Source organism: Manis javanica, chromosome 11 (genome assembly GCF_040802235.1).
Source record: "Manis javanica isolate MJ-LG chromosome 11, MJ_LKY, whole genome shotgun sequence".
Lineage (NCBI taxonomy): Eukaryota > Metazoa > Chordata > Mammalia > Pholidota > Manidae > Manis > Manis javanica.
In genome coordinates, this window is record NC_133166.1 from 99,252,600 (window position 1) to 99,278,984 (window position 26,385).

The 26,385-nt window shown below is 43.1% G+C and overlaps 1 long non-coding RNA gene across 3 annotated transcripts in view; it reads left to right on the top strand.

The window, feature by feature from the left end:
- The window catches only part of LOC140844485 (uncharacterized), a 180,859-nt gene that overhangs the window by 42,385 nt on the left and 112,089 nt on the right, over positions 1 to 26,385 (top strand). For 2 of the 3 annotated variants that reach the window (XR_012122884.1, XR_012122885.1), the window contains exons 3-4: positions 1,898 to 2,025; positions 3,712 to 25,542. This is a non-coding gene — a long non-coding RNA (uncharacterized lncRNA). Of the gene's footprint in view, positions 1 to 1,897; positions 2,026 to 3,711; positions 25,543 to 26,385 lie in introns of those variants that run through there. The other variant, XR_012122886.1, reaches the window with a different exon arrangement.

Genomic DNA, 26,385 nt, shown 5'->3' on the forward strand with positions numbered 1-26,385 from the left:
ATTAATCTCATCTTCCCTAACATAGAGTGAGATTTGGTATGAAAATATGCATTGTAAAACCCAAGGAAACTGGCACACATCATCCATATTCATCTCTACTTTGGTGGGAATATTCTTTTCCTTAGGATCAATGCAAAGTTTTGAGCTCAGTTCTCTCACGATGTCAGATCATCGCCTCATAGCCATATTTTCTCACGAGCTACAGCGTTGGCCTCTTGCACAAGATGTCATATTTCACAAAAACTTTCCATGGAACAAAATGTAAAATTTCTCTTTACTTATTTAACCCTATCTTGAGTAGACTAAAGAAGCTGCGTTATGGACAATGTGTTTCAAGCCTTTGCACGGTCTATTGGAAGGTGCTTCGGTCATTTACTCCTGTTTACATTGATGCTCTCTTTCCTCCCCTACCTGGCTTTAAACCACCTTGAAGATCTGTGGGGGGTACATTCTGCCCACCCCTCCCATTTGTTGGCTGCTTCCAGAGTGAGCTGGCATAGGAACCTGTGTGTTTGCCTCTCCTTTGGGAGCAGAGTTCTTCAAGCAGAGGGAGGAAACTGGGTAGTAGTCAGCGAATGCTCTTATAAGGCATGTAGGTACTTGGCTAAGTTCTGGGAGTACAGGGGAACAGATGTGCTGTCCCTCTCTCGACGATGATTGTACTCTAGATAGAGATAATGGACCTAACAATAAAAATACCTCCTGTTCATTGAACACTTGCTTTGTGCCACCCACTGAGCTGGATTGTAAATGCAGTTAAATTTCATCCTCATACCAGACCTATGTGTTAGGTGCTCTTATTCCTATTTCACAGATGAGGACATTTGGGCTCTCAGTTGCTCTGGCTGCCAGTGAGGACGTGTCAACTTGGTAGGTTAACCCATTACTGTGTATATGCTGCACTCGTTGAAAATATATAAATAGTAGATGACTAAGGACCAAGACAGATCAACAGAAAAAAAATGCATCTCCAGGGTCAAAGGGATCAAACTAGAAGCTGGAAGGCTTTATTCATTCCAGTGTCACAGTGCCTCCCCTTTTCATGACTTCCCCTCGCAGGTGGTATTCTCTGGAAGAATGCTGTTGACAGCCTTCAGTGAATCATAAATAACATCCCAGGTGCTCCAACTAGCAGCTCCCTTCACACTCCTTTAAAGAGCTCTGAAAAAGCCTTCAGAATTAACCCCTTCACTGACATTCCTTTTCATTTGTTGTCCCCTCCTCCATTTTGAATTCAGTGCCTTATTCATATTTGATGATTGCTTTGTAAGTGCTTGTAAATATTTTTTGGTAAGCAATTGTTAAGCACAAATAGCACAGAGCTGGGATCTATTCTATGTAGTTAGTATCTAACGAATCTGCAACAGTTTTTTTGTTTGCTTCTCGGTGGGATAGAAAGGTCACTAAGCTGCAGGTCCCCAAATGTGTGTGTGTGTGTGTGTTTTCTCCTTGATCTTTACCTGAGCAAGGCCCTGGACAGTTGCTCAGAGAGGTTTGATGAGATAAACCAAATATTGAGCCAAGTGTCCTGAGCTCTGTGATGGGGAAATATAGATGACCCTCAACTGAGTTATGTTCTAGTGAAGAAAGGCTTGAGTGTGGAGATCAATTAAGATAAGTCTACATATAACACAATGCAGAGCAAGATTAAGTGTCATAAGATGGATACAAGTGCCAGGGCCCTTCAGAGATTGGACAGATCTTATCCACTCATCTAAATGGCAGTATCAGAGGGCTTTAGTTGAACACCAAATTGATCACAACCCTTAAACCTGGCATCTGGGAGAGGCCAAGTTGTTCTCGGTAGTGGTGGGGACCATCAGTGTGGAGAAACCATTTGCTTTATGCTCCCCTGGTATGAATGAATATTTTTACAATAAATGCATTCTTTTTGCAGTTAAAATGAAAAAGAAAGGACTTCATGGTGAAGACCGCCTGGTACTGAGTTTGGAAAGCTCTGTGGATGGACTGAGGGGTGTAAGAAGAATTCCAGATCAAGAACACAGCACAAGCAAAGGGACAGAGGTAGGTGAACCTTGAAGGGGTTCAGGCAGCCAGAACTGGGAAGGTTTGGCTGGAGTGCTGGGTCTGCGCCAGGGAAGAGCAGCAGATAGAGCCTCAGGAAAAGTGAGGCCATGTTGAGAGGGTCAAAGATAACAGGACTGACATCGTTTGGTTCTGAAGGCCCTGGAGTCTTCTGAGCTTAGTAAGGCATGATCATGGCTGGGCTTTAGAGGAAACATCCTGGACCCTGCTTGGGTCTTAGCTGTTGCACTAAAGGAGTCCTTCATGATCCAAACGGCCCGGGGCACCTAAAGGACAAGGGCTCGTCTCTGCTCCATTGTGCCGGCTCATTCAGTACTGCTGTCCAAAGGAGTGACCCCCGAGTCTTCCAAGAAATATGACCAGAAGAGAAGGGAGATGATAAGGTGTCTTCACAGCATCCCTCAAATCACTTGTAGGTTCTCATCTCTTTTGCTGTTCATAGAAAAAAGATGGGCATTGAGATTTCCTCAGTTTTGTACATTATTTTTTCCTTCAAGAAAATAAATCTTTCTTAAAATATTTATATTCTTGCCTTTCTCCTCCCTATTCTTCCATTTAAGTATGCCTCAAATAAACATAGAAATATTAGCACACTTCAACATATTCATTCACCCACTATACCTCCACCACCTGCTATTATGGTTCCACTGGGAGCAATGAGGGCAATAACTCAATTAATTTCTTTGAACTATCCATCTACTGCTTTGGTCAATAACAGACTTTTCATCTGAAAGGGTTCTTCATCAGCTGTCTCCTGTGGCTTTAATCATTTCCTGTCATTTCAGTAGTTTGTTCCATGCTGCTTAGTCTGAAGGCCCAACTCTCTGCCTTCTGCTTTTGAATTTAATCTTTTGACTCTGAAATGAAAGCACATTACTTATTCTTGGAGCCTAAGTCCTTCATTGATACATTTCTTTTGCATTTAAAATAGTTCCAAGTATTTGTTTGAGGTAATCAATTTGTTTTGTCTATTAAAGTCTTTTTAAGCAAAGAAACCTGTAACAAAAAGAGGTCCCCATCCAAACATGGTTCTATTTCTGGATAAGAAGCTGAAGATCTTGATGGTTAATTTTATGTGTCAACTTGGCTAGACTCTGGTACCTAGATATTTGACCAAACATGTCTGGATGTTGCTTTGAAGGCATTTTTTAGATGAGATTAACATTTAAATCAGTAGTCTTTGAGTAAGCAGATGATGCTCCATAGTGTGGGTGTGCTTCATCCAATCAGTTGAAGGATTTAAGAAAAATGCTGCCCTCTGCCAAGGAAGACAGAATTCTCTAGGCCGTGGCAGACAGTCTTTGGACTCACACTGCAACATGAACTCTAGTTTGCAGGTTTACCCTGCAGATTTTGGACTTGTCAGTATGCACAGTTGTATGAGCCAATTCCTTAAAATAAATGTCTATGTGTGTATGTGTTTGTATCCTATTGGTTATATTTCTCTGGAGAGCCCTGACTACTGTATTCTTCACACCCATATTCCTCCAGCAAGACTGCCGTTTATTCTATGTAGCAATACTTCCTGGATATCCACAAGGTACTAGTAAAAGAGTTCTTCTGTGAAGTGACTGTACCCCCCTCACCTCCTCCATGTCTTTCTCCTGCATAAAAACCTATATACGTGAGATCCCTGAGTATCACCCAACTCTCTCCTTGTTTCAGATCTTTTTCTTTGCCTTTGTGGTCCATGGAGGAAAGCACAGTTTGGGAGCCGTCACTGATAAAACAGAGATGGCACCTTGGAGGAACCCCGCCTGCTAGCTGAAGTCTTCTCAGCTCCCTTAATCCGTCTGTCATGAGTCCTTCAGCAGTGCTTTGTTCGCCGTCTTTCTCTCCTCTGAGCCTCTCCAAGTCCACTATTTGACTTTACTGGGATTTACTCTCTGATATCCGTGATAAATCTGATGGGATTACATGGTATTCCTGGATGAAGTAAGTGTTGGGCATTGCTAAGATATCCTGCAGAAATCTCTTCCTGGGTGGAGGGTGCATCAACCTTTACCATAGCCATCATTGGCCTCTACTGAGTGCTGCCTACATGCTTAGGCTTTGAAGGAGGTGATTTACAACTATCGCCTCATTTTATTCTGTAAATGAGACATGAGAGACTGTCTCTCTGATATTCCTCTCTCCTTTTAATAAGAAATGGAACCTCTGAGTTTCAGCTGGGTACATGGACACTAGGCATAAGAACAAAATCTCCTAGACCCGTTGCAGAGAGATGTGGCCATGTGATGAGGTGCTGGCTAGTGGACTATTAAAAGGAAGGATTAGGTACAACTTCTAAGAAATATTCTTAAAGAGGGGATGGTGTTTTCACCTTGTGGCTGATGATTGGGCTTTGAACAAAGTGCCTGAAGCTTGCAGAGCCATCTTGAACCATGTGGTGAAAGTATGTATTGCAGGAAGACAAAGAAACCCAGTAAAAGGAACCCTGAAGATTTGTGGAGCTAAAACTAATTGCATCCAGATTATTTTTGTTCCCTTTAACATGTTGCTTATGCCATTGAATTTCAGAGTTTCTGTCACTTGTAGCTGAGTCTAATTAATATGAATTGATATAGTAGGTTCAAATATTATCATTTAAAAGAAGAAGAAATTGAGGCTCAAAGAGGTTAGATAACTTGCTTAAAATTACATAGGTAGTGGGTTGAAAGTGCTGGGGCCTGGTTCTCTCCGAGCCAAAAACCCGCTGCAGTCTCTTCCCGCTCTAGCATACTTCCTGCTAGTGAGTCCAGGCCTCTGAAGTCAACTTCTTGTCTTCTCTTCTAATCTGAAGATGCTTCTAAGCAGACATGGTTTTGTTGAGCTACCACTGTCTGGAGAGAGGTTCAGAGGTCACTCCACTGTCTTGAAAGGTTTTAGAACAAACATCTGTCCCCCTGACCCTTCAAGAGCCATGGACAGACTTATCCCCTAGCTGCCCGGTCTGTTTGCCAAGTAGCTCCTTCTTAAAATGCAGGGTTGTGCGGATGTCTTGCACACCCTGCCAGACTACTAAGCCCGCCTGTCCAAACAAGCCTGTCCTGCTGTGACTGTCCTCCCCTGGCATGTTGATACTCATGCTTCTCCCTCTGGGGCCTGGGGCCCAAGCATGTCTGAGAAATTGTATAGCAGCAAGTTCTCCTGGCAAGACCATAGTGAACATCCCTGGAAACAAGGAAAATGAGAGCCTTATTGTTAAGGGCCTGGGCTTCTGTCTGAATCTTTTGCCAGAGGATTCCAAAAACTTCCTTCAGATACAGGGACCTTCAAGGTCCAAATGCTCAACAAGAGTCTATGCCACAGTCAAAAACACAATCCCAATATTAGAGAAAAATCTGTCTGTTTTTTGCTTGTGTGAATTTACAGGGATCCTGCATACTGGTTCTGATCCAGTTTACTGTGTGACCCTGAAGAGACACAGTGTGTTGTATTGAGAAAACACAGGCTTCAGATTCTGAAAGCATGGCTATCGGTAACAACCCCCACACTATATTGTTCAGTCTTGTGCAAGTCACTTAACCTCTCTGAGCCTCTCAACCATGAGACAGGAATTCTCTCTTTCACCTATCTTACTGTGCATGGATGCAACTATCCATCCAGTCAACTCAGTATTTATCAAAAGTTCAGTTTTTTGGGTTCTGGGCACACAAAGATGAACAAGATATAACTGTCCCACTGAAAGAGTTCACTTTCTACTTGACAATGTTACAGTAAATGTCAAAGTGTTGATGGATATGATGGTACTTGAGAAAATAGAAACCTATATATTCAGCTAAACAGTTCTTTTTAAGCCTCAACTTTGGTAACCTCAATTACCCCTCCTCTAAGGTGGGAACCCCAAAGTGTGCCAATGGGAGTCAATAGAGAAACAGGTATAGAATTAGCGAATTGGCTACTGAGGCCACTAGCAATAGATCTATCATAGGGCATCAACTGTTGAATGTGGACCTATCTTAGGAAAAGGATGAGAAGCACCTTGAAACTTTCCATTTTCGGGCACCTGCTTAAGCTCAGCATGTCATGGGAGTCACAGGCCACAGACTCCTATCCTTATGATTGTGAGATGCCTCTATCAGCCAGGAGAGAAATTTCAGTATTTTAGTAAAAGCATTTTGCAGCAGGAAATCTTTTTTTTTTGGTCAGTGCCAGCATAATTTAACTATGATTTAATAGCTTCTTTCATTTACTTGTTAAATTATGCCTCTCCATCACCTTCCCTTTGGGTTTTCCCGCCTTTTGGTCCACAACCTCCCATTATTTATTAATGCCCTGTAATACATGATTGAAGCGGGCAGAAAGCAGCCATTTCACAATGATTTAGGAGGCTCCTGGCTGTGAAACCACGGAATAGGAGCATATGCTCTGAGACTCTCCCCTGTACTTGCCTTTTTGGAACCAAGTTGGATCGTTCCTACCCATCATCTATGTGGGTGCTCCCCTCCTCTCCCTATCCCACCCTCCTGGCTATTTTCCTGCCCTGAGCAAATTCAAAACACTTGGCTCAAAATGACTGATGAATCACAGCTCATGTTTTTTTGAAGTACCAACTGCTAGAATGAGCATGCTCCTCAACATTGTGCTTGACCTAAAGAGACACTAAGGGCTAATTTGGCTTTACCTCCAAGGGAGGAGCCTTATGTGGGATTAGGAAATAGCAGATTATTTAAATCTTTAGGCACTTGGTTCCTGGAAGGAAGGCTGAAACAAACCAGGGAAATGGTACCTGCTCTCTTTTCTGGGAGCAGCTTAGACTGTTACAACTCCTGGGATGACTCTCATAAGGAATGAAGTTACGATGAGTAGTTCTCAAGTATAGGTGGGGATGTTGAGGTGTTTTGTGGCTTCCTCAAGAATATAGGTTGGGTCATGTCTCGACTTCTGCTTCCCCCAGGCATTTGTGAGAGGCACATGCATACACGTCCCTGATCTAGGTTTCCTTTTCCTTATCTCTTTCTCGTGCTTTGGACTAGACTGGCACTCATTCTGTGATTTGGTGGATGACCTAGGGAGGTTCTACTGGTGACAGGGCAGAGTGACATCTGGAGAAGTACAGCTACCAATCCAGTATCATACATGGAGAAATGGCAGAGCTGGAATTAGAGCCAAGCTTTCTTTTTGACTATAAACCTTTGAGGTACATTAGTATTTAATCTTTGGGAGATAATACATATTCAGCCTGTTAGCACAGTGCCTGGCATTTAATGCATGTTTGCCTGTCTTTACTACAGACCATCAGAACTGATAACAGGGTTTAACAGGAGGGGCAGTATTGTGTGTGGACAGATCCCCGGAGTGAGAGACTTGGACTTTCATCCTGGCTACCTGCTTACTTATTGGGTAACCTTGGACAAGCTGCATTGCTTCTTGGAGCCTTAGTCTTCCCATCTGTAAACTCAGAATTTTGGGTCAGATATCTCAAAGATAGTCTTTGAGATACATTCCTTCTATAACTGCTCCTGAGAGACCTCCTTAGTTGAGGCTATGAGTGACTTAGAACATAGACTAGGACTCTTGAATCAGAGAATAAGTTGTCCAAAGTCAAATGGGGGAGTCGTGACAAGCCAAAGTATTTGGGGCTTTATGATTGTTGTATTGGGTGATGGTCAATCAAAGCAGGAGGATTTTTTCTACTTGTTGGCAGACTAACCTCTTATGGCTTCTCTCTAGGTCCTAGATTTCCCTTAACATATACTGCATGTGTCCCCACTGGTTCCCTTTCCAAATTTTTGGAGGAGCATGATTGCACTAATAGCTGGGCATTCCTGCAATTCCTCCTTCATCTTCAAGTACACTCACCTGGTTGACCCCTCCAGATGGCAGCAAGAGCCTCAGAACCTAGACATTGTCCCCTGAGGACGTGTTCTGATGCTCTTCTGGGGTCCAGGCAGCCATTCCCCATCTGATGGTCTAGAATTAAAGCGCAAGGACAGGAGGGGAGATCTAAGATAAAATAACAACTGGCATAGTGACCTTGGTCCCCCTGCTCTTCCACAGTGGTGCCTTCTGCTTCCTACCCTGCCTTGCAGAGAGGGTTGTAAATGGAGTCAGTCAGTCCCGAGAGTGAAGCTTTGGATTGTTCTTGCTCACCCCAAGTTCTGTCCTCTGCAGCAAGCTCGACTTTGGGGTGACCTCTGCAATCCCTCCATTTGCATTTCTGCAGCGCCCCAGGTTTGCAATGACACGCTCCACTCCTCCAGAAGTTTTCATCCCTGTGGCACAAAGGCTGGGAAACTTGAGAGAACCAGACTGTTCTGTAACTAACGTCAGTGCAGAATCTGCCTAAGCCTTGACTAATGTATTCTTTGCATTATTAAACACAGATTAAATATATATGGATATTTAAATGTAATGTGTTATTTTCCTAAATCTAGCTTTACTCGATGTTCCTTTGACTTACGCCTTTTCATTGCTCATAATTGTCTCAGGGATCATGAATTATAGGCAGGAAGGAGTTGGAGCCTCAGCCCCAAAGGCTTTGCCATCCCATTTCATCTGCCCAGGAGATGCAGCCCTGGTTCTACCGCCCAGAAAATTATTGCCGGGTTTCTTCACATGGGAATATACTTTTTTTCTTAGAGCTTATTCCTCACCAATGATTCAAAGGTTAAGGCAGCCAGACAGAGCCTTACAGACCTGTGAGTTTGTTTCTGTTCTGCAAGAAAGTTTGTGTCTGGGGCAAGTTATCGAATAATAAATTCGGACAGAGTCTGTGGCTTCCTGCTGGTGACACTTCCACCCACTTTCTGTCAGCTGTATAGATAGTCGCTTGTCCTCTGTGGGTGCTTGGAGGGCCCCAGAGAATTCTGATTGATTTTCTTTTTTAGCAATCTCATTTATTTCAGGGTTTCTGTTCAACACCCCAGCGTAATGGCAGGGAAACTGAAACTATTAAGGGAAGTTGTGGGTTTGAAGCAGAGGCTCTCTAAGTCATTCCATGCCCATGTGTCCCAGTTCCCTTTTGGTAAGGAGCCAGATGGGGGGATGGATCTGGAGGACCTCCAAGATTTTTACAGGCTCTGGTGGTTCACTGTGCTTCTGAGGGGCCAGCGGGGGAAAGACAGATACTGTTTTCAGTCTCCACTTAGTCATTTTCCTGCTACCCCTAAAACACGGTTCCCTCTGGGTCTTAGTTAAAGATTTTCCACCTGATGGTAGTCGATTGATCAGGAGATTCCACCTATGTATCCTTCGTTTGTCTGTGTCAGTGTATTAGACTATAAGCCATTGGTGTTCTGCAGTCAGTTCATTTTAGCCAGCAGGAGCTGATGGTGCACATTTCCTCCTGACTCTTCATGTTGTTACTTCAAAATCAACGATTGTGGGAGTATTTGCACCATGGAAATTGGCAAATGTTAGAAAACAGGGCTTTTTTTTTCTACCCTAAGAGACCGGGTTAGAATTTGTAAGCACACTGCTGCCCTAAACTCCCTGAGGACACAGATCAAACCCCATAGCTCTCTTGACATATTACTAATCATATATTGGAGTTTACTGAAAGCTTTTTAAGGATGAGCACAGAAGCACATGTTAAGTCACAGGTCTTTCCCAGTTTTAACATAAATAGTTTGTGATCTCTGGGAAGTGCCCTAGTTTCCCACCCTTGCCTCCTTCCTATACTATTAGATTATTGGTGTGACATTTTCTCACTGGGGAGACATGCTTGATCCCAACACCCATGCCTCTCAGGGTGGCTTCTCCCTGTCCTGGGTGAATCAGGAATCAAAGGGGTTGTTTACGGAAGGACACTTCTTTTCCATCTTCCCCTGGACCCAGGGCAATTTTTGATAATCTCCCTCTTCCGATAGGAGAGTTACCAGATGAAAATGACCTGAGGCTTGTCTGGCAGGGATGAAAAGGAGCAGATGTTGGGATTATTGATGGGGAAAAGGGATATTTGGCTGGACTATCTCCAGAAGGCAGGCCACTTGTCAGCTAGACTTGTGAAAACACCAAAGGAGGAAACGAAAGACCATGTTTCACATTCACAGCGTGCCATGTTCACTTCGCCCCACCATGAGCAGCCCACAGACTGATATTTTTGCACCTCCTGACTTGGAGGTTCTTAACAATCACTTGACCTTGATTGTTCCCCCTTAAATGTCTCGTCTGAAGCCTGAAACACCAATAAGACAGCCAACTAGTGAATCATTTTATTTGACATCCATGGTTCTCAAGATTTGGAAAATAAATGCAGCTGGTGGTTGGGGGTGGGGAGGCTGGCAAGCTGGCAAGGGGCTTAGCTTAGCTCCTCCCCAGAACCCTGCTTTAGGCCCTGTGCTTTAGTCAGAGTGGTAGCCAGACCCTCAAAGGAAAAGAGGCGAGTTTTCAAGACGTGAGGGCATAAACATGGCGGAGTTTGGTGCAGGAGGGACGCTAGGCCTCTGTGCATTGCTGGTTCTGGCTCAGGAGCCTTTCAGCAAACAGTGCCTGCAGCCCAGGTAAGCAGGGAGTTAAGGTCTGTGGGGAATGGAATTTTCCTTGTGGTCGCACAGACTTGTTTTAACCACAGGAATGAACGCAAGATTCAACTTGTTCCCTCAGCTATTGTCTGGAGCTCTTTTCCCTCCAGCCACTGGCAGCTGGAGGTTTTAATGTGACATTTTTCTAAGTATCATGATTGCTTTCTGGCCTTCTCTTGATAGCTTTTTGCTTCCCTCCTCCCAGACTCTCACTGCCCCCCCACCAGATGCTTTTCAATAAGCAAGTGCTCTCCTCTCTGCCTGCTGCTAGCCAGGGGATGAAATCTGGGGCCGGCTTATTTACTTTTTAAAGATGTGTGTCTCCTCTTTTTCCTGAGCCCCCACCCTGCAACCCCTCCTAGAAATAGCAAACCACCACCTTCCCACCTCTCAGTACAGAGATGCCTGCAGATGCTCAACTCCATTCCTATGCTGTTTGAGCCACCCTAGCAAGTACAACAGGCTCCTCAACACAGGGAAAGGATAGGCACATTTCCCCCCAATTAATTATTGTGGCCAGACCCCAAGCATTAAATGTCTTCTGAGCCTTAGTTAGCGATCATATTTTATGAATTTTGCTTTAGATTTTCTATTCCGTGTGATGCTCCTTCTAGGACCTCTACTCAGTTCTAACCCATTTTCACCCATTCCTCTTAAGATGAGGGGAAGCTCAGAAAAAGTTACCCCAAAACTGATTGACAAATTGAGGGGCGGTGGAAATGGATTATTTCACAGATCCTCTCCTTTGATTGCCGTTATTCTCACTGTATCCACTTCATCTTTTTGCCTGGTTTCTGAGTTCTTCCTGTGTCCAAGGATGAAAAATGGCATTAGGAAAGTCAGCATGTCTTGGAACTTCCAGCAAACTGAAAGCTCAGGGCTTGCCTTCCCTCTGCCAGTATTGCAGTGGAAAAGCATTCCTACAGATAATTATGTTTTTTAATTTTGTTTTAAAGCAGCATTAGAGAGATTGAAGCAGATTCCTTTCCAAAGCCTTCCCCTTTGATGATGAGGTGCAAAAAGGTTAAACAAAAAGCCAAACTTTGGTTTCAAATATAAGACACCTTTATTCTCATTATAATCATAATGATTCAGTGTCTTTGGGATTTAATTATTTGGAATTAGAATAAAAAGAAGACATCCTGTAATTACCGTTGAACTTATCTTGGGGCATAAATCTAATAATTAAATACTTTCAGATTTCATTCAGTGAGTAATTAAAATTTTAAAAAGATGCTGTGGATTCTTTTCCACCTCTGGAAGAAAAGTTCAAAAATTATCAATCGATTTCAATGTAGAGATCTGGATGTTATTGTGTATAAAATATAATTCTTAACACAATTATAAGTTATTTATAGCCCTCTGCTTCTGTGATCAGGGTATTCGAGCAGGTGAGCAATGACAGAGTTAGGAGTTGGAACCGAATGAAATATATTTTCTTCAAGAAAGATAGCTCCCCGAGCACGAGCTTCATTTCTTATCGTCAGCAAGGAAAGGGAAGCAGGTCTTGTGCAGTTTTTATGAGACCTGAGTTCTGTTCTCTGATCAGTTTTGGCAAAAAAAAAAAGGTCCATATGCCTTCTCCTTCTGGAAGTGGAGCCTGGCCAGGGGTTTGGCAGGAGCCGATGGCTGTAAAATCCCAGGGACAGTCTTGGTAGGGGGTAGGCTTGAGGGAATTGCGCTCCTTTAATGGGATGAGGCCCTGACTGTAAGCAAACCAGATGCATCAGTTCTGGCTGGGGAAGGGTAAGAGTCGGCTGGTGTGGGTCAACAGCTGCTAAGATGGCATGGGCTCTTGGAGCTGAGATGTGAGTATACTGTCCCTCACTCAGCCCCCACTGTGAACAGAAATCAAGGCACTGTTAGCAGAGCAGACTGAGAAGAAGAAAGGAACCATCCCATGGATTGCTACATGGCTTATCTACTCAGGCTGCCTCTCCCGGAGTAGTCAGCCCCCTTTGGCATTCCACCACCAGTAAGTCCCCTGTCGAATGCTGCTTTCCTGGAGATGAGCTGCCCCTTAAATAAAGAGCAACGCAGGTGAGTGATGCCTGAGAACTCGGACTTACAGGGAAAAATTTGGAATAGACTCGGAGATGGGAGAGTACCTACCACTACCAGCAATGATAACTGATGGTAATAGCACATAGGCCTTCGGCCTACACTTTCCTTATTTTACATTGATCCTGTCCCTGCAGGGCAAATGTTATCTTCTGAAGAAGGGGTAACCTAGACTCAAGGGTTAAGCAATTAGACCACATCTTGTCAACACAGAGGCCAGATTTGCTCTAACAACTATAATATATAGCAGGGTTCTCAGTGGGTGCTCCTAGGAGTTGAAAAATAAAAATGTTTGGATGGTACCCCAAATATACTGGAGACTAGTTAAAAGCAGTACAACAATGAAATTGAAGTTTGATATTTGGAGCCAGACAACCTGGGTTTATCATCTGCTAAACCTTGGCAAATCATTAAACCTCACTGAATCGGAATTCCTCATCTGTGTAATGGGTATAGTTTCACCATATGGTTATTGGAAAGAGATAATATATGTAAAGTGCTCAATACAGTGACTGGCACCCAATATATGGTCAGTAAATTCAAGCTATTAATAATTGTTTGCTGAAAGAATTGGGTTAGCCCTTGAAGAATGATGGGGATTTAAAGGAGGGGAACCTCAGAGAATATTGTAGGGAAGGGGAAAAAATATGCCATGCAGAAGTGATATTGCTCTATATTAGTCTTGCTTCTACTCCCTAAATTGTAGATATTATTTAAGATTCTGTCCTTGGTCCCCTTTTTTTCCTATCCTCTATCTTTGGTATCTCATCCATTCACACAATTTTCACTATCTCTTTTATATGCTCCTCCTCGTCCCACCCCCCGCACCCCAAGTTTTGTCTTGGGTGCCAATCATTTTCTTAAAACTCCATTCTCCTGCTTCTAATTCCTCATCAGATCTCCATTCCAGCATGTCAAAAATGGTCATCTAAGGGTTTCTTTTCCCTCACAGTGGCCTCACCATGCGTAATTCATTGAGAAAAGTCATCTTTGATACGTCCATCTTTCTCACATCCCATCAAGGTCCAAAAATGTGGATCAGTTTTATTGGCTCAGAATTAAGGATGTTTTTCTTTTGTTCAATATGGATGATTGCATTGCCTTCTTAACTGGCCACGGAATCTCCTCAAAACTGTACTGTGCACAATCACCAAGCTGATCTTTCTAAAGATAATTCTAATGTCATCAATTCAGTCTGTTGCTCAAAAACTTTTGGTTTCTGAAGCTTAAAAACAAAGTCTATTTTTTTAGGTAGTTCTGCTGAAACTTGCTATTTTCTGTTCTGTGGACATAGTCAGACTGTCGCTCCTTTATCCTTGGCTCACAGGGTTCCCTCAGTGAGACGTGTCCTTCCCACAAGCTTAACCGGGTGGACTCTTACCCTTCCTCCAGAGGCTCGATGTCTTCCCTTCTATTTACTTGTTCTGCTCACCCCAGGTTAACAACAACTCTTTGTGTTGTATCACTGAAGCATTCTGTATCCTTTTTATGATAGTAACACTGTTTTGTGTTATGGCTTATTTCCAAATAAGCACATGGAAGCCAGAGACCTGCACTTATTCACCTCACACACGATCCCATTTAATCTGCAGAACAACACCTTTAAGAAGGTTAGTATATTTTCATCTTCCTGATGAAGAGGCTGAGGGTCAGAACTGATGGCAACATTCCAAAGGTTCCAAATGCACAAGCGACTGAGTGGAAGAACCAGTTCAGATCCAAGTCCCTTTGATTCCAAAACCACTATCCCGTCCTGCTGGGTGGATGGAGTTGAAGGGAGGAAGAGGAAGGAAGGAAAGGAGGCCTGGACAGATGTGGAGGAAGGCTTTAAATCAGAGGCAGGTGTGAGCTGGGGCCTTGGACAGTCACGATTTCACGAGGTGGGTGCAGAGGAAGGCAGGCTAGCGGCAGAGGGAACAGAATAAACAAGGGTGTGGAATCAAGCCCTCAAGCCCTGCTTGTTGAGTAAATGGACTAAAAAGCAGGTGTGGTCCGCTTTCCTGCGTTAATGAGGGATAGCCTTAGCAATGGGGCTTTGTCCACAGTGGATTCTCTACTCCCACATGCTTTTACAGACCTAGGGAGAGGGGAGGCTGTTGACTGTATAATTCCTCTATTCAATGGAAAGTTCTGTTACTTAGATTTTCAGGAAAATAGTACTTTCATCTAAATGTTTAGATGCACAGAGCACAGTGAAACCTGTCTGGTAAGTAGAGTCCCCTCCATGCCAGCTTGGGTTCCCCGCTTCCACCTGGCCCCGGCCCAAGCTCAGCAGGAAACACTTGCTGGATGAGTCCACAGCTACCCCTCCAGGTGAGGTACGAACACAGAACCATCTCCCCCTGAGCAGAGGGCAGTAGTCCAGGGGTCTTCTGCAGTCACTTCTTCAACTTCTACTTTCGGAAACCTTTCATTCCCTGATTTTCCTCGGCTGTAGTCTCAGGGAGCCCATCCAGAGCTAAGAACTCCACAGGCTTGGACCCCTTCTCACGAAATCTCTGCCCACATCTCAGTGCCCCAAAGACCAGGGGAAGGAAGCTATAAGGAAAATGAAATCAGACTGCTCCATGGAAAGCTAGAGCTGAGTCATGCTTATCTGGACTACATAGGAAGAGGTGGTAAGAGCTCTCTCTCTCTCTGAAGGCTCTGCTCTTGGCTTAAAAATTACAGTGAATCAGGACGCCAAGTACAACCCCGCTTGGAGACATTGCTGCCAAGTCTCTGGACACAGCTGCGCAACCTGCCCTTCCTTGGAGCCTGATGTCCGCCCCACAGGGAGCCGCATCTTCTTGCTTTGAGTGGCTGCCTTGACATAATCCTTTTAGCAAATGACACTAACATATATTTTAGGCAAAACAATGCCACCAGAGAATATTCATGTAATATTAGTGTGGGTGAGGCTTGTGATTCTACAACGCTACGATACTAAGCATGAAACCAAAGGCAGATGCTACAAATAACAAGGCAGATTTAATGACAAAAAAGAAAATCGAAAACCTCCGTGCAATAAAAATCAATAAAAAAACACATCAAACTTAGAAAATTATTCATGACAAATATGACACAGGATTGACATACAGATTTATTAATACTAGGAAAACACAGGCACTTTAATATAGAAAAAGTATGTAATGGGGGCAAGTTACAAAACAATATAAATACGTGAAAAATGTCCAACCTTACTGGTGATCAAAGGAATACGAATTAAAACAATTATGGGATTTCGGTCAGTCTTTCAGTTTGGTAAGGGATTAGGTCTGATCCTTGCCAGAGTTCTGGGCATGTGGGGTAATGGTCTGCTCTGTGGGACAGTCAATGAGCTGACGCTCACTTCCTTCCAGGCACTTTGACCATATGTATTTGAGGCTCAAAAGCAGCCACAGCCATTGGCCCAGTAATTACATTTCTGGGAACTTGTTCTCAGAAAATATCAGGCAAATATACAGATATGCATGAACAGGAATATTCTGTCATCCTTATTGGTCTACTGGAAACAACCTACACGTTCAAAAATTCTAGTGTGATATCATCATAGAACATTGTACAGTCATTAAAATGCTGATAGAGTTGCATCTGTTGATGTGGGAAGATGATTGCATTATATTGTAAAGTGAGAAAAGTGTGTTAGAGAATACTTAGTTGGGCTTCTTTTTTTAAAAAAACAAAATGGTGGTATTTTAAAAGTGGTCATATTCTGCATTTTCTAATTTTAAAAACCTTTCCATATTTTTAAAAGTGAGCATGGATTACTCGTGTTAAAAAATAAACAAGTGATACCACACATGTGGTAGGCAAGATAAAGATCCCTTTCTCAAAATGTCCATGTCCTAATTCCCAAAACCTGTGAATCTGTGAGGTTTCATGGCAAAAGGGACTTTGCACATATGGTTAAGGATCTTGCGGTGGAAAAATTACCCTGGATTACCTGGGTGGGCCCACTGTAATCGCTAGGTCCTTATATGAGGAAGGCAGCATGATCAGAGTCTTGAAGGTCTAAGGATGCTATGAGGATGATTTTGAAGATGGAGGAAGAGGCTAAGAGGCCAGGGGCCAAGGGATGCGGGAGACATCTAGACGCTGGAAAAAGCTAGGAAACAAATTCTCCCTAAAAGCTTGTAGAAGGAATGCTGCCCTGCCAACACTTTGTTTTTAAGCCCAGTGAGACTTCTGGTCTCCAGAACTATAAGAGAACAAATTCTTGTTTGAAGCCCCTAGGTTTGTGGTAATTTGTTACAGTAGCCAGGGGAAATTAGTACAGTCCGTAAAATGCTGCTGGCAGTTGGGCCCTGCTGTGTGAAGGGGTAGTAGTTGGGGGTGGGGGGGACCTTTTGGTTTAGGCCACAGTTAAAGTTGGAAAGTGCAGAATTATGGGTAAACTGAGTTTCCCTCCAAAACAAGAATCCCACTCCTTACACTTGGCTTTCAGAATATTTTTTGTTGTGCCATGGAATGGTCGTTTAGAACTTGACATGTGCTGGTGTAAACACGTAGGACTCTGTAGGATCCTGGTTTCAGATGTTTTAAGAAGGCTGTTGATGATATCTACAAAGAAGAGTTCCAGGTTCTCAGAACAACTGTAGCACAAGTGCAAGAAAGAGGCTTGCCGTGGGCTTCTTGGCTCAATTTTCTCTTAAGCCCATAGACAAACTTCTTGTACCAGACTGTGGAATCCTTGGAGGTGTTTGGAGAGGAAGGAGTGGGGCTGGCTCCTTGTGTCATCTCTCTGTAGAATGTTGCCAGTTCACTGTGGAGTCCCCAGTGGCCACCTAGGGCTCCCACTGGGGCCTGTAGCAGAGAAGTGTTAAATGCCTACCCCAGGCTCAGCATCACTGACTCACCTTAGTTTAAATCTTAAATGGATAGTAGAAGGAAAACTCCTTTGCAAGTGTATTTCTTCATGACTTATAGGAAGCAGAGTGCTTCAGAGAATTACAACTTCTCTCCTGAGCAGGTAAGTAAGTCTGAAAGAGCTCCTACTGGATCGGGAGTGTTGCAAAGAAGACCCCAGCTCTGGATGGAGCTAGGTTCTACTCATAAAGGTCCTGCCAACGCTAAATTGTATGATCCCGTAATTCTGTACAGGCTGGGTCAGAGAGGCTTGCAGTAAAATGCAGTCACATGTAGTTAATGGGAGAAATAGGGTCTTGAGCAGTGTGGTTGAAAATAAAATTTAACGGCTGAAAGAATAAGTAATGCAAAGGGGTTAAAAAAAAGATTATTTCACAGAATAAAAATCCACATGTCCTAAATCCATAGAAATCCTAAATCCACAAATGTGCAGCATTGTGAAGTGCAGTCCATACGGTGGCCAAAATGGATTCACTTCAGTTCTGCCAGAGAGCAGGGGGGTAGAGTATGAGCTCAGCAGCCTGGACTCCTTGCCTCTTTTTCTGATCTTCAGTTACACAAAAGCTGGTCATTTCTGCCTCCTCTGGTTTCTCACCTGTGCTCCCATACCGAAGAGTTGGCTGACCCTGTTAACCAGAGGCACGGCCAGGTGGAAGGAGCAGGGGATTCATATCTGCATGTTTGGTCTCTGCTACAGGAGCTCTGCCAGGGCGCTTTACTGCTCATAATTCTGTGTGCTTTAAAGTCACTCGCCACACCTCCAGGGGGATTCATGGGCTCAGGAGCCTCAAGGCCTGTTGCCTGTTTGCCTTTCAGCTCCTAAACCATTGCTGTGGGGCGTAGGGGCCTTCAGTTTTGCTGGGCTGGAAAGCTGACCAGGGTTTTTGTTTTCTTTCATTTTTGTTAATTTAACAGTGAAATCTTGGAGTAGATCCGGGCCATGGTTTGCCTATGACTCTTTTAGATAAATTCAACAGACTGAGGCTGCCACTTTACGTGGACGTAACAACAGGACTAGTGCTTGGTGGGCATAGGCTGTTAGAGAAGATCAAATCCAATATGCCGTGTGTTTTCTCTTGTTCTGGGCTATTCCTCTGTTTTCATGCCTATTCATAGGTACTAAGGGCACTGAGCCCAGGGTCTAGGGGCTTTTCAAATATTTCTGATGTAGGCTAATGTTTAAAAGCTCCCCTGCATCCCCAAAACCCACACATTGGATCCATAATTTAAAAAGAAAATCACAAAATCAAAATAAATGTTTAACTTAACTACAAAACGTAACATGTCAATCTACTCAAAAGCAACTCAAGGCTTAGATAGTTAGTTACATGACAATTTATTTAGTGGGATGTGGGTCCATTTTAGTATCTTTGGTGTGATGTAGGATGTGAGCCCTAAAATAAGGTGGCCTGGGGCCTGTGAAAGCTTGACAGCCTCCTTCTCTGTAGCCTTGGGAGGGCTGCAGCCCCACAAAATCTCGGATGTTTGCCCAGCTTTCAGCAGCTTCTCCTGGGCCTGTGCTCTGAACACTGGGTGGCAGCACAGAACTTCCTAAACTTTCCCAGAGCCTGAATGCAAACCTGAGCAATTCCACCTTAAGAAGGGCCACGCACAGACCCATGCAAAAAGTGCAGTAATTCTTGGACGTGGCTAATCTCTGTAATTCACCCGACTGCAGATACAAGTGACAGCTGCAATAGGGGTGATGTTCTCTCATTCCCTGTGTCACCAGGATGCTATTTCGAATCTTCCTGAGATTAGAAAAGGGATTACAACTGCCCCCAGGGCCTTGCCATGTAATTTTTATCGGTCTTGATCTGAGAGATCCCCCAGGCAGTGCGTGTGCTTCTGTGTGTGTATGTATGTGTGTGTGTGTGTGTGCACAAATGTGATGAGCAGCCCACAATGGCTGTAAGGCATCTGAGGACCCCCTGGTCCATTTTTCTTACCACTGGACTATATTTTCAGATTTACCCCCAATTCCAAGACTCTTTCCTTGTCACCTTTGTTGTGTCCTGGACTTAGCGGGGCCCGCTTCATGGGCATAGGACCTGAACAGTTGAACGGATTCAGAAGTTTCCTGTTTTTGGTTTGATTCTCTTCTGTCCCTGTCTTAAAATTCTTGGTCATTTTTGAACTAGGGCTCCTGCATTTCCACTTTGCAATGGGTCCCATACGTTAAGTAGCCGTCCTCCTCTGGAGAAGTGTGGTGAGAGCCAGCTCTCCCTCTAAGACTTGACTCCATTCTTTCTCAGCTTCATTTCACTGACTGGCTTGACTTAGAACTGAGAAGGTCAAAAAGATGGGCTTTTGGTCAGACATACTTGAGTGCAGGTTGAGAACCTGCCACTTCCTATCCTGGTGGCCTGAAGCACATTCATTAACCCCTGCAAGGCCTCCTCAGCTATTTGAAGAATACAACTGCCCTTACCTTATAGGGTGTGCTGAATATTAAATGCTGGGATACCTGTAAAAGCTTCCTGGAACATTGTATACAGTCAGTGAACATTGCTTGCCTTCTTGTCCCCATCACTCCTGGAATTCTGCATTGATTTCTCCCACATCATATTCTTTGTCCAGAGTTGGAATTAAATTCCTTGCCCAACTCTAGTTGGAATTAAAGCTTGGATTCATTTTCAGTGGAGCAGGAAAGAGGCAGATATTCATTCCACAACCCAACTCTCTGGGGGTTGAAAGCAATGTCTCATTGTGTTCAGGTCTCTGTTCTGAGGTAGAGATGAGTGGCCAAGCTGTGGTTATGGTTTCTGCACTGCAGGAAAAGCTGGCTTTACAGAGCCACCTGCTGCTTGGGGATCCTCTGAAGAGAGTTTCTAATGGAAATGCCGTCTTCAAGGAAATTCCTCTGTACTAATTAGCTTAGTATGTTGCTCTTTTATAATGTGTATAAGACAAGGATCTGTGGACACTTGGCAAATAGACATCAATCACACCTCACTGCCTTGATGCCACAGAACTGTAGTTGGCACATTCATCTCCCTCCCTGGATGAGGAAATGGAAGCGCTTGGGTCTTAGGCCTGCCTCTGCTCTGGACTTTTGGGTGGTCTTGAACAACTTTTCTGGACCTCAGTTACTTCAGGTATAAGTTGAGGTTAATTATTTCTGTTTTATCTCAGAAATCCTATAAAGACAAAATAGTCCCCAAATGGGAATACTGTAAAAAATAGAAATAGCGTCACAATGCAAGGGGATAACAATATTACATGTGAACAGTTAAATTCAAGTTCAAAATCCAGTGCTATACCAAATGATATGCTTTTGTAGGCATTGAAATTCCTGTTGCTAAAACTGGGGCCAGATGTCCAAGATGAGGAGAGGAAATTCCTTGGAACACTGAGATAATTGGCTTTACAATACTGTTCTACAAGTAGTCCATTTTGCCCAAAGCTAACAAAATACCGAACAGATTGCTAGAGGGTCAATGAGTCCTCACTAGACCTTTTCGAAATTTCCTTGCTCACTCCTCTGTCACAGTGATTTTTCCTCTTCTAAATTTGTATAATTTTCACTACCTGTAATACTCATGGGGCCTTGAATCAGGCAAAACTTGGGTTTCTGTTTGTGACTTGAGACATAGTCCTGTCTTCTCATCTTGATGGTAAGCTCCTTGAGGGAAAGTATAGGGCAAAGTAAATACCTGCCACCCACTACTGAACACAGGACTTTGTATGAGGCCTCCAATAATTGCCAGTACTAGAGAAGATGGTTGAGTCAGTCTGCCACACCCAGCTTTCCAGGCTTTGCAAGATGCTAGGAGTTGTGTGAGAAAACCTTTTGGTGGTCCCTTGTGTGGTCTGAGCTGAAGTCTCCCATCCAGGACTGTCTTTCCTCTGCCAGATTAATGCTAATTTACCCTTTAATCTGCAAGGTTATTAATAAACGCAGTCACTTCTGGTGACTTAATTAGTCATGTAAGGGATTTTTGGTGATTTGCATGGGAAAGTTTATCAAAATGATATCGAAATTCTTTCAAAAAAAAGTCAAAAATATTATCCCATAAAAAATCAGAAGGCTCTTTGATGGGACTATTGAGAGATTAGGGGTTTAGTTATGACATACTCAGGGCTTCTCGCCATTAGAACACATGGCAGATAAGATCTCCGATTGCTTTGTCATTATAATTCATCATGTTAAGTTTATCTGTATCAGTTTCTATTTTCTTCTACATCTGCCTAGTTCTTAAATTTTTTTAGCCTATCCCTTCCCACCAGCTTGCACAGTCCATTGGGTAGACATTATACAAGGGACAAAACTGATATTGTATATTACTGATCATTAAAGATTGGTACTATCATTTAATGAAAAGAGATAACTATTTACAATATTGACTAACAGATGAACTTAGTGTGTATCTGGTAAATTTTAGCAAGAGTAGGGAGTAGACTTCAAGCAATCTGTCCCTAACTAATCAATCTGCTATACGAATGAAGGCCACAGATTTTTCTCTTTTCTTTCCTTTTTTATAAAGTTGGCTTCTAAGAGGGGGGCTTGGAATCCCATGGCATTAAGTGGCTCTGAGGCAAAAAGACAATTTCTTGTAGCCCCAAATCATGAATTCCCATCAGTGTTACAACCTTCTAACTCCAATTCCAAATTGTCTTCCTTCCTGGCAGAAGCAAGCTGACCTTGACCTGTTCTGTAGCTCACACACTCTGCAGCAGAGACAGAGCTGAATATGTCATTGAAACCTTTCACTGGGGTGGGGGAGGAATAAGCAACCTCTATTCTAGGCTGAGGTTTTCTGAAAATTATAAACCTAATGATCCCTGGAAGCAGCTTGACTTCACTCCCAAGCTTTGAATAATCTGTTTCTGCTGGTAAAAAGGAGCCACAGTAAGTCATTTAGTCCATCCTTCTGTCTCTGTGCTGTATTATATTTTAATAGTTTCAGAAAGGTGGAGTCGTAACAATCCTTATGCCTGATAGCATTTAGTGTTACCAAGTATTTTATATACATCATTTCACTTACTGCTTTCCCCAAATACTTCAAATTAGTTACTACTATTTCTATTTTACAAAGCAAATTGAAGGTCAGAGAGGTGGTTCCTTGCTGAAAGTCATGCTCCTTTTAAGTGCCAGTGCCTGGGCATGGACCTTGTCAAATGTCCTTTTGACAACATTACTGCACCAAGCTATCTGTAGGTCTGGGTTTCCCATGAGAACGGAATTTCTACCACTTCCTTTTATAACCAACAGCCCCCAGAGATGCCTGTGGCAGATTCCTCCTGTACCTAGCCCTACATCCTTTGTTCTCTTCTGATCTGATGCAAGTGGGTTTCCATTCTTTAAGGAGCAATCTTACACTGACCTACAAGTTTATAAGAGTTGTTTTCTTAGTCCATCTTCTCAAGGCTGAATATGCCACACTTCATCTTTCACTGGCTTGGGGGTCAACCAGTTCTGTGATTGGACAAGTCATTTAATTGACATATGTCTTATCACCTGTAATAAGAGGACCATGTCACATATCTCACATCTTGTTGTGAAGATTAAATCAGAAAATACATAGAAAGTGCTTGTATGAGATGCACAACAAGTTAGTATACTTATTTTTCCCTTCTCCTACCTTTCCTTTACCTTCTCTCTGCCTTTTCTGATGTCCTGGTAGATTCCCTCAGAGAGGGTATACTCCCCAATTATGGGCATAGATTGGTAGCCTGGCACGTTTCTAAGGAAGGGACTCTACTTTAGATAAACTTCTCCAAACAAATCATGGAGAGAATCTTAGAAATACTTGAGGAGCATATCAGAGGTTAGTAGTCTCTCTGCTGACTCAATGCCTTTTATTCTTATATTATCCACGTGCACCAATTATAAGTCTAAAACATAGCGGGGAGGTGCCTCCTAAGAGCATTTGATTTATTAGTTTTATTAAACACAGATGCCTTTAATGTGGAGTTGTTTGTAGCCTGCACTGCATTTCTAGCTACTTTATTGTATCTATGGGCCAATGTTTGAATTATCTTCAAAGGATACGGCTTTTGCTTTTTATCACACTTTCTCTCCAACTACCAAGGAAGAGGTCACTTGGGAAACACATCCTTTCATGGCAAGAAAGTAGCCGCGTAGATCAAACGTGTGTTTGTTCTGGAATGGCAAAGCAGCCGGGCCAGGCCTGGAGGAGGGGCTGGCATCACTCAGAAATCCTCATCAATCACTCACCAGATGAGACCCATGGGCAAAGCCTTTGCTGGGAGATGCATCTAGGGAATGGAGGGAGTAGAAGAGGGAGTACCGGGTAGCAGGCAGCGCATCTGCTTTGGAGCCAAAGAGGGGTTTAAATCCTGCATTTGCAAGTAGTAGGTTGGTATCTTCAGACACATATTCCTGAAGCTCCTGGAGCCTCAGACACCTTATCTCTACAAAAACAATTAATAGTAGCTTCATTCTAGCATCCTTGTAAGCACTGATGAGATTATCAAGGAATAGGGACTCCTTTCCTCTTCCTTTTGCTAATGTCAGCCTCCTGTACGGGTCTTAACCTTGAGGGCTGGTTTGGGGAAGGAGAGCTTGGTGGGATGGCCTGGAGCCTTTGTTTCATTGTGGTTTGATGTTTGCAGCGGCCCGTCCTAAAAAAAAAAAAAAAAAACACAGTCTTTCCTATGACTCTTATTAGTGTCAACACTTCATTCTTCCGTCTCTGTCTATTACATGTTAATTTGCATGAAAGCGATGACTGTGTTTTTATTCATTTCTGACTTTCCCCCCAGCACCTAGCATACAGAGCATGCAGTCAGAAAATGTTTCTGATAAAGTCAAACGGACTCTTTTTTGTACCTGTGTGATTATTTTGTTTAGTTTCTGTCTGCCCCAGAACATTCAGGGGGAAGATGCTGAGGGTGTTGGCTGCTGACATTAGCTTTTGAGTTCAAGGCAACAGCCCAGCTTTTTGGAAAGAACACTGAGCCCTGAATCAAGACAACAAGGATCCTGGCCTCACCTGAGTGAGCTTGAGTTCTGGCTCAGTGAACTGGGGAAAGTAATGTTGGGGAGGAAACTTTTTTCTTCTACTCTCCTTTTTCTTTGACTGATCTAATAATCAAATTAACATAAGATGGCTGAACAGGAGCAAAACAAATGTAATTACGTATTTATGGGGACCTCATAAAAATATGAGACCCACAGTCGTCAAGGTAACTCTGAGGCTTATATGCCAGTCTGAGCGAAGAAGAAGAGGGTAGGGGCCTGGGGCTTCAAAGGGGAGGAAGACAATTCACAGGAAGGTGGGAAGAGCAAACATTCAGTAAATAAATGTTTGACAGGCCACACGAAGACAATGAGACACAGAGAGGAATTTGATCTCCAGGTCCTGCTGAGCTTCCGCCCAGCTTACCACACCTGGCTGATATTCTTTGCAGTTATTTCTGGTAATTGCTCTCTCCCTGGACCAAGCCCTGATCTAAATTCTTCTATGCGCAGGGGGAGGTAAAAGCTCTGAGTCTTTTAGCCCTTATTTGACTTCAACTCAAAGTGATGCATATGTCAAAGTGGCACATTTGGAGGAGACTTGTTCTGAACTCATTCAGTCCAGCTTACAAGCTGAGTTGGTAGATTTCTCCATCTTGGTCAATCAGTCTCTTGGTCCCCGGAATAGGTCAGTTCAGTTAAACAGTTGTGTCCAGTTTCAGGAGATACTCTTGCAGGTGGGCTACCAAAGTACACAAATGTGGTACAAGCAATAGAAGAATATTTAATAGGCATTTCTACAGAATAAAAAGAAAAGTAATGGTTAATGATTGGAGCAGAATATAATTCTAGTTTCTGAGTATTGAAGGCAGTGAGTCAAGATTTCTAGATGTCAGGCTCAAAGCACCTTCAGATAGAGTGAGGGCAGGCAGGGGCAATTTGTCAGATTTTCCTGCTTTGTTGTTCGAATGTCACTGGTGATCTTTCTGAGTGGCCCACAGAGCAACAGGCATGGAGATTGTTTATATAAGATGCTGTGGTGATTTCTCTGATGTTTATAGCGACTGTTCAGCTTTAGCTTGCACAGATCCTGGAAAAGGGAAGTTTTAGTTCTGAATGATTCCGAGTCAGAAGGATGGGAGAAAATCGGATACATTAGTTTGGACAGTTGTAGCCATATATGAGGAAACTAGGAGAATTCAGGATCCAGTCCAGCACCTCAAAGACATGTCTGTATTAATTAAATAAAAAAATAGTTTTTATCTACTGAAAAATTATCCTTGACCACATGAATTTAAAGTAAATTTTCAAAGTTTCTATTTAGAAATATTAGAAATACTTAATTCAAAAGAGCATTTTTTTTGGTGCTATTATTTCTTTTTCTTTAATTTTATTTTGGTATCATTAATGTACAAGTACATTAGCAACATTATGGTTACCAGACTCCCCCTATTATCAAGTCCTCACCACATACCCCACTGCTGTCACTGTCCATCAGCATAGTAAGGTGCTGTAGAGTCACTACTTGTCTTCTCTGTGTTACACTGCCTTCCCCATGTCACCCCACCCCCTACATTGTATGTGCTAATTGCAATGCCCCTTTTCCCCCTTATCCCTCCCTTCCCACCCATCCTCCCCAGTCTCTTTCCCTATGGTAACTGTTAGTCCATTCTTGGGTTCTGTGAGTCTGCTGCTGTTTAGTTCCTTCAGTTTTTTTTTTTGTTCTTATATTCCACAGATGAGTGAAATCATTTGGTACATGTCTTTCTCCGCCTGGCTTATTTTACTGAGCATAATACTCTATAGCTCCAACCATGTTGTTGCAAATGGTAGAATTTGTTTTCTTCTTATGGTTGAATAATATTCCATTGTGTATATGTCCCACATCTTCCTTATCTATTCATCTACTTAGGTTGCTTCCATTTCTTGGCTTTTGTAATTAGTGCTGCGATAAACATAGGGGTGCATCTGTCTATTTCAAACTGGGCTCCTGCATTCTTAGGGTAAATTCCTAGCAGTGGAATTCCTGAGTCAAATGGTATTTCTATTTTGAGCTTT